At 40.8% G+C, this 9,009-nt stretch overlaps 1 pseudogene; it reads right to left on the reverse strand.

The window, feature by feature from the left end:
* Positions 1-2,868: 2,868 nt before the first annotated feature.
* Positions 2,869-3,348, reverse strand: LOC100580560 (annotated as a pseudogene).
* Between the last annotated feature and the right edge of the window lie 5,661 nt (positions 3,349-9,009).

Genomic DNA, 9,009 nt, shown 5'->3' on the forward strand with positions numbered 1-9,009 from the left:
CTGAAACTCCTAGCCTCAAGCATTCCTCCCAGCCCAGTCTCCCAAAGTGTTGAGATTACAGGTGTGAGCCACCATGCCTGGCAAGCTTCATCATTTCTAAAATGTAACTGTACATTTTAGAGTAGCATAGGGGTGGTGTAAGGGTTAAGGATTAATGATATTTCAAATCAAGTGCTTAACGCAAAGTTCGATGCATAGGAAGAACATAATTGTTATTATCAATGTGAGTAGACTGTTTACCACCAAAATGAAAGGTGTGGGCAATGGTAACTGGGTAGCCTCCAGAGATCCTTTTTTAAAAGGAGTATGAGTTTTAATACATTTGTTGAATGAATAAAACCCACAACACTCTAGGCACATCTCCAGTCCTTGCCCTGGCAGAGCTTTCAGTCTAACTAGGGGAAATTGGATGAAATGATAATGATGCATACCTAGTCTTTCGTCATACCGTGAAAACCTTTTAAAACATGGATTTGACTTCTGAGTTTCCCATTATAATCGCTTCCCAAAGAAGATTGTTCTTTCTTTCAGAAAATTTCACTAGGGTGATGATAAGGTATTAACAGATGTATGTTGAAAACATCCTCTTCCTTTTTCTGCATAGCCCCTTCTTCCTTTGGAATTTTAGAAGAATCTGATCAAGGCAACCTCTGTATTAAGTGAAAATGTGGGAACTCAAAGATATATTAGATGCACAGAAAGTGCAATTCTGAAAAGGTCAGGGCTATTGCGTATAGAGGGGAGCTGCTGAAACTATAGGAGTCTTTTAAATTTTTCAGGCTCAGCTTCCTTTGCTTTAAAGTTGAAGGGTTGGACTAGTTCTTCCTTCCTGCACTCGAACTCTTTGGTTTCAAAGGTAGCTGTGTCCAGGTGGTATTTTCTGTGTATTCCAGAGCCCTGACCAGGAGGGGAAAGACTTTGAGAGGCTTTGGGCTTGACAAAATATCATGACCAAGTGTGGTGGCCCACACCTGAAATCCCAGACTTTGGGAGGCTGAGGCAGGAGGATCGCTTGAGCCCAGGAGTTTGAGACTAGCCTGGGCAACATAGTGAGATCCTGCCTCTTAAAAAAAAAAGAGAGAGAGAAAGAGAAAAAAAAAATCATGGAGTGATGAGAGAGGCTAAGGAACTCAGACCAGTACTGAATTATAAAGCAAGGTAAAGTGTCTATGACCAGGTATATATTAACATATTTCTTTCTTTTTTTTTTTTTTTGAGACGGAGTCGTGCCCTATCACCAGACTGGAGTGCAGTGGCACGATCTCGGCTCAGTGCAACCTCTGCTTCCCAGGTTCAAGCGATTCTCCTGCCTCACCCTCCTGAGTAGCTGGGACTACAAGGCACGCACCACCATGCCCAGCTAGTTTTTTTGTTTTTTTTTGTGTTTTTTTTTTTTTTTTTTTAAGTAGAAATGGCATTTCACCATGTTGGCCATGATGGTCTCGATCTCTTCACCTCATGATCTGCCTGCCTCAGCCTCACAAAGTGCTGGGACAACAGACATGAGCCACCGCACCCGGCTGTATTTCTTTCCTTGTTTTTTTTTTTGAGATGAAGTCTCACTCTGTCACCCAGGCTGGAGTGCAATGGCGCGATCTCGGCTCACTGCAACCTCCACCCCCCGAGTTCAAGCAATTTTCCTGCCTCAGCCTCCCGAGTAGCTGGGACTGCAGGCGTGTGCCACCATGCCCGGCTAAATTTTGTATTTTTAGTAGAGACGAGATTTCACCATGTTGGCCAGGCTTGTCTCAAACTCCTGACCTTGTGATCCGCCCACCTCAGCCTCCTAAAGTGCTGGGATTACAGGTGTGAGCCATGATGCCCGGCCAACATATTTCAATGTATATAGTGGATATATTAATATATACATTGGTATATATATTTTTAAAATAAGAGGTACATATGTATTTATTTCTAGCTTATCTATAGTATAGATTCCGTATACACACAGATCACCCTGTAAGTTTTCCTAATACCTTACCTACAAAACAGGTAGAATTTTCTTCTTCTGTCTATGAACGTGGTCTGAAGGATGACTTTTCAGCAGCAGAAGGGACTGGAATGGAAGGTGTCCATGATTTTGGCTGGAAAAGAGAAGTGTGCCCTCTTGTGGGTCTCCTGTCATGTTCTCAGAAAGTTCCTCAAGATAGAGCTGTGGCCTTTGTGGTCAGGGCTGTAGTCCCATTTTACCTTCAGATGCCTCCTATGCAATTTTTTTCTCATCATCTTCCCTGAGAAATATTTCCCAAATAATAACACAGCTCCATCATCTCCCTAAATTATCTCCCTCACACTCCACATCCAATGGATCAGCCCTTCCTCTCAGGTCTAATTTTTTTTTTTTACTTTTTTTTTTTTGAGACGGAGTCTCGCTCTGTCGCCCAGGCTGGAGTGCAGTGGCGCAATCTCGGCTCACTACAAGCTCCGCCTCCCGGGTTCACGCCATTCTCCTGGCTCAGCCTCTTCCAGTAGCTGGGACTACAGGCGCCCGCCACCACGCCCGGCTAATTTTTTGTATTTTTAGTAGAGACGGGGTTTCACCGTGGTCTCGATCTCCTGACCTCGTGATCCGCCCGCCTCGGCCTCCCAAAGTGCTGGGATTACAAGCGTGAGCCACCGCGCCTGGCCAATTTTTTTTTAAACTTTTATAAGTTTAATGTTGTCACCGTATGTTTACATATTCATTGGTACAATTTACATCGTTTTATACTTCTCCATTTTTGCAAAGATAGCATGTACACAAAGATACATATTCAATAACTGAGAAACAAGTGAAACTTCTATACTTTCAGGTTTGTTCAATCATGATACTTCTGATAAGGATCATGGACATACCAGTTTCACCTCTCCCAGAAGGACGTCGCCATTTTATCTTAAGAGTTTACTCTGGGTTTTATTGCAGAATACAAATTCCCTCAATCGCTTTTTTCTTGCAGGTTCCTTTTTCCATAATTTTTTCTTATAACCAGCCTTTCTCCTCACCCAAAGGCCACAATGAAGTCGAAGAAACCTGTAGATGACAGCTTTCACAGTCTTTCTCTTGTCTTTTCGTGTACTGAAGTATGTTAGAGATCTGACTGGCAGCTTCAGGACACTCGGAAGCAAGGGGGACACTCTATTCAGGATCGCTGAAGTATGCCCACATGTCAGGTTTCTCTCAGATGTGGTAAGTCTGGGAGTGGAGGAAACAACTGGTGTCTGAATATGACTAAAACGTCCAGTGGACAATGCAGAAATAAGAGAGGCATTCTTGACACAGTTTCGGTAGGCTGAAGATGCCAAAATATTCAAGGGACATCGGATTCCTGAAGCTGCTCTCACCGCACCAGCAAAGGCAAAAGCAGCCATCCCTCTCAGCTCTAATTTATGGATATGGATGTATCCCAAACCCCATCCCTTCTTACTACCTCCAGCACTAGCAACTAGTCCAAACCGCCATCATTTCTTGCCCAACCTGCTGCAATCACCTCTTATTTTCCCTGCTTCCACTCCTTCACCGTATATTTCATTCTCCACACAGCAGCCAAAGCGGTTTTTTTAAAAAATACAAATGAAATGTGCTCACTCTCCTATTCAAACTCCTTTAGTAGTTTCTTTTCTTTTCTTTTCTTTTTTTTTTTTTTTTGAGACGGAGTCTCGCTCTGTCGCCCAGGCTGGAGTGCAGTGGCGCAATCTCGGCTCACTACAAGCTCCGCCTCCTGGGTTCACGCCATTCTCCTGCCTCAGCCTCTCCGAGTAGCTGGGACTACAGGCGCCCGCCACCACGCCCGGCTAATTTTTTGTATTTTTAGTAGAGACGGGGTTTCACCGTGGTCTCGATCTCCTGACCTCGTGATCCGCCCGCCTCGGCCTCCCAAAGTGCTGGGATTACAAGAGTGAGCCACCGCGCCCGGCCTAGTAGTTTCTTTTCACACTTGGATAAAATCCACACTCCCTCACCACAGCCTATATGACTGGACTCTTGCCTAATCTTCTCACCTCATCCTCTATCACTTTCTTCCCTGTTCATTCCTCTCCAGGAACTGGCTTTCTCACCGTTCCTCAGAAATATGAAGCAGACTACTGCTTTAGGGTCTTGCATTTGCTGTTTCCTCTGTTTTCAACCCCCAGATAGTCACATGGCTTTCTCTCTTACCTCACTCAGGTCTCTGCTCAAATGTTGCCTCAGAGAGGATGTCCCTCATCACCACCCCAATATAAATGAAGCACCATAGCTGTAGCCGTTCCCTAACCAATTGCCCTACTTTATTCACCTTCACATCTCTTATCAAATATCCTGTTTACCTGCTTACTTGATTATTGTTTGCTTTACCTCTAGAATGCATGTTCTATGAGTGTAGGGACTTGGTCAATCTTGTTCAACAAAGAACCTCCAGTCCAAAACTGTACCTGTCATAGAAAAGGCACCCAATAAATATGCAAATCAAACTACAGTCACTCAGTGACAGAGACAGAGAAAGAATGAGAACAATTTAAATAGTGTAAGGAAGTGTGTTTACTATTTTGCTCAGTAAGTGTATGCACTAGAACAAGTATGAGATGGGAGATGTGTATCTACTTTATCTCTTTAGTTCCCCTATGCTATTCACAGTATGATCAATGTGCCATGCTGGGTGTTTAAAGATGCTGACAGTTTGAACAGCATGGCCCTTATATGCAGAGAAGTTCCATAATGAGTTTGAATCCTGGATTCACCACGTTAGTGTGTGACCTTGGGGAAGTTACTTACCCTTTCAATGCCTCAGTTTCTTCATCCATGAAATGGGGCTAATAATAGTACTACCTCTATAGGATTGTTATAAGGATTAAATTAATAATATAAACGTCGTAGAACAGCGCCTAAAACATAGTGAGCCGTGTCTGAGTATTTTTAAAGCAAACCTATTTGGCTGTACTTTGTTCTCCTCTTTCTTGGGGACTTTATAACTTGAGTACTTATAAGATACTACTCTGCCCAGCACTTTGGGAGGCCGAGGCGGGTGGATCACGAGGTCAGGAGATTGAGACCATCCTGGCTAAAATGGTGAAACCCCATCTCTACTAAAACTACAAAAAAATTAGCCGGGCATGGTGGCAGGCGCCTGTAGTCCCAGCTACTCGGGAGGCTGAGGCAGGAGAATGGCGTGAACCCGGCAGGCGGAGCTTGCAGTGAGCCAAGATCGCGCCACTGCACTCCAGCCTGGGCGACAGAGTGAGACTCCATCTTAAAAAAAAAAAAGATACTACTCTGAAGTGACTGGCATTGAAATTTTCATTATGCTTTTAGACCAGTAATTTTAATTTTAGCACCAAGTACAATAATTATTTTATAACCATTGCTAGTCTAGCATTTTTGCTTAGCCATAAATTCCATTTAAGTCAAAATATCCCTAACTTTGCAAAAAACTGTACCTTCAGGGGTCACCACCCAATTATAGTTGAAAAAAAGATGTTTCTTCCTTTTTAATTCTGTAGGCTTTTCTTGGCTGGCATATCCATAACATAATATTGTTATTTGGTAGTTGAGTGTCAGTCAGCTCTACAGAAAAATAAATACCAGTGATCTTGCTAAACCTGTGTACCAAATCATTCCTGAACTAGGGGAGTGGGCCAGATAACCTTTGGAAGGCTTTTTAGCTCTGTTTTTCTGTGGTTTTCATAAAATGAAAATAGCTCAGAAATGAGAGGTTCTAGATTTAGCACTATGTGAACTGGGCCTGGATGCGTTGTGAATCATGGACAATTGAAATAGTTTAAACTCAACTTATTTGGAACAGATTAGGTCCATATTCGGGTTTAACAAGAATGAAACCTGTTTGAACTGTGGACAGGCTGTCAGCACCCTTCTAGGCTCAGCTTTTCACTTCTCTTTCTAGGGCCTTGACTCATTCATATATAACTGTATGAATGCCTCTTTAGAAAGGACTGCAAACACCCCCAACTAGTGTTTGTTAAAACCTCCCTGAGGTTATTCTACATATGATTCAATAATAAACATCTTCTGCAGTCTCTACCTTAGTTATGGTCCCATAAGTCATGCATTTATTCATCCAGTAAATATTCCGTTGAGGGCTTAATATGTGCTAGGAATTGTGCTACTGCTAGCCACTTAGTTGTCCAAGTTAGAAACCTGGGAGTTGGGCGAGGCACAGTAGCTCACGCTTGTAATCGCGGCACTTTGGGAGGCCGAGGTGGGAGGATCACCTGAGGTCAGGAGTTCAAGACCAGCCTGGCCAACATGGTAAAACCCCGTCTCTAGTAAAATTACAAAAATTAGCTGGGCGTGGTGGTGCGTACCTGTAATCCTAGCTCCTCGGGAGGCTGAGGCAGGAGAATCGCTTAAACCTGGGAGGCACAGGCTGCAGTAAGCTGAGATCGTGCCACTGTACTCCAGCCTGAGCAACAGAGTCATTCCGTCTCAAAAAAAAAAAAAAGGAAAGAAAAGAAAGAAAAAGAAACCTAGGCGTCATCTTAAATATACCCCCTCACTCACTCCCGACATGTTAAGTCAGCCACCAAACTGGTGCCAATACTACCTTCCAAATATCTCTTGAAGTTTTGTTCTCCTCTTCACTCACTCCTGGTGCCACTATGTTGGTAAAGGTGGTATAAGCCCAGCTACTGTAGAAAGCAGGGCACAAAGCAGTCTGCTAAGGAGGGAGAAGAGGAGGGGAAGATGGGACTCAGTGAGATGCACTGTTATACTGTTTACTGTTGTTGTGCAGTCATACAAGTCACTCAGCAGGCATGGGACGTCCCTGGAAGGGTTAACAAGGAAGAACTGCATCTTGGACTATTCCACATGAGAAAAAAGAGCGAGTGTGTCTTCCTCTCTCTCTCCTGGATCCATTTGCCGTTGGTGAAGGTTTACCCCATGGAGAGATAAACACCCCTGAAATGGATTGTGTCATCTGGCCACTTGGTGGCTCTCAGGAAGACAGATCCCAAGCTCAAGGTGTGGTACTTGTTCCAACTTCAAAAGTAAAGCAACAGGCACTCCGGAGATCTCAGAAAGTACACAAGGTTTGTTTCTCAATATAAACAAAGACCTCAGAGTTTTTTCCTTCAGATTCTTGCAAATGCCTACTAAGAGGACTTTGTACCTCTCACTTACTCCCTTCTAATCCATTCTTTACACTGCACCACCTACAGTGATCTTTGCCAGACTCAAATCTTTCACTAGCTCTCCTTAAACTCCAGGATACACTCTAAGATCTCTCCTTGCCTGCTTTCCAGTCCTCTTATTAAAGAGAATTTTTACCAATTGAATCAGATGGTCATTCCTCTCAAGCTCTTTGTTAACATTTATTGGTTTATTTTTATTTTTATTTTTGATACAGAGTCTTGCTATGTCACCCAGGCTGGAGTGCAGTGGCACAATTTCAGCTCACTGCAACCTCTGCCTCCCGGTTTCAAGTGATTCTTTTGCCTCAGCCTCCCAAGTAGCTGGGATTACAGGCATGCACCACCACACCCGGCTAATTTTTGTATTTTTAGTGGAGACGGGGTTTCGCCATGTTGGCCAGGCTGGTCTTGAACTCCTGACCTCAGGTGATCCTCCCACCTCAGCCTCCCAAAGTGCTGGGATTATAGGTGTGAGCCACCACACCCAACCTATTGGTTTATTACTCAAAAGTAATATACTTACTATAGGAAATTTGGAAAATACAGAAAATATGAAAAAGAAAAATCACTTTCCTTGAGGAAAAAGCTTCTATTAACATTTTGGAATATATCCTGGCCATATTTTTTTCTATGAACATATGTGCATTTTTTTTGAAATCTCAGAGGCATATCTGAAATAAAAATTGTACTTTAACAGTTACTACACTGAAGTTAATACTCAACCAAAAGTATGTCAAGACCACCCAAATGGTTCAATTTGATAAACTTTACTATAATTTTTTTATTTTTTTGATTTTATTTCTTTTCCACTTAAGCATGAAAAAAGGTATGTTTACATTTCAGAAATATAACACATTAAGAAGCACTCTATAAACATAACCCTTTCCCAATATATTTTGCTGCTTTGTTTTAAATACAATTACCTAATAATAAATAAACTTAGATAACAATCTAAAAATCGTAATTGCAACTGTTCACATTTGCTTTGTTATATTGGAAGAGAAAATTTAAAGCAGTTATAATAAACTGCTACATTATAGCCTAAAACTAGACAAAATTTGCCCTATATTAATTGAGCTTAATAAAAATTGTTTATTTTGTGATTCTATAAATACCAATATAATATTTTTACTCTATTATAAATAAATTGATGTATTAGCATCACGAATTACTATTTTCTCCCAGTCAGCCTATGAAATAAGAACTTTCCATGGTAGTTGATAAAAATACTGTTAAAAAAAAAACACACGGTCAAGACTAGAATTTGAAAACAATAGCAGAAGTTGATATTTAAAATCACCAAGCCGTATTAAAATGACAACAGCATATTTAAACAAAAAAATTAAGCTACTAAATAATGAATGCTTGTATAGTCATAATGAAATTAGAGTAAATCCATATTAATATTATGAAAACACATCAAGTTTCTATTAGAGGAACAGAATCAACACTATCCTAACTTTTCTAAGAATTATTTTGAATATAAAACTTTTAGGGTATGAATGGCATCATACAAAAATGACCTTAGAAAGACAGTTATGATTCTGATATTGGGACATTAACTTTTTAGTAACTGGAAACCTTTGAGAAAATATTAACACATTTATAAATCAAAGACATTTCTTGTCTTGTGATTTATTACAGAACCACTTAAGGTTCATTAGATAAGCACTCAAGTTATTTTGTTAATATTAATACTTAATACAATTAGAAAAAAATTTGCTGTTGGTCATGTTTTATTTTATACATTATATTATTCTCTTAGGCCTTCAATTAAAGGTAATAAATCATAGAAAGCAAAGCATAAAATTCTTAATGAAAATACTAAAATTCCAATTATATTCAAATTGCACAGTTATTTTTAAAATCTATTTCCAGAAGTTTATATAAATATACACATATATA

The sequence above is a fragment of the Nomascus leucogenys genome, chromosome 18, assembly GCF_006542625.1.
Source record: "Nomascus leucogenys isolate Asia chromosome 18, Asia_NLE_v1, whole genome shotgun sequence".
NCBI lineage: Eukaryota > Metazoa > Chordata > Mammalia > Primates > Hylobatidae > Nomascus > Nomascus leucogenys.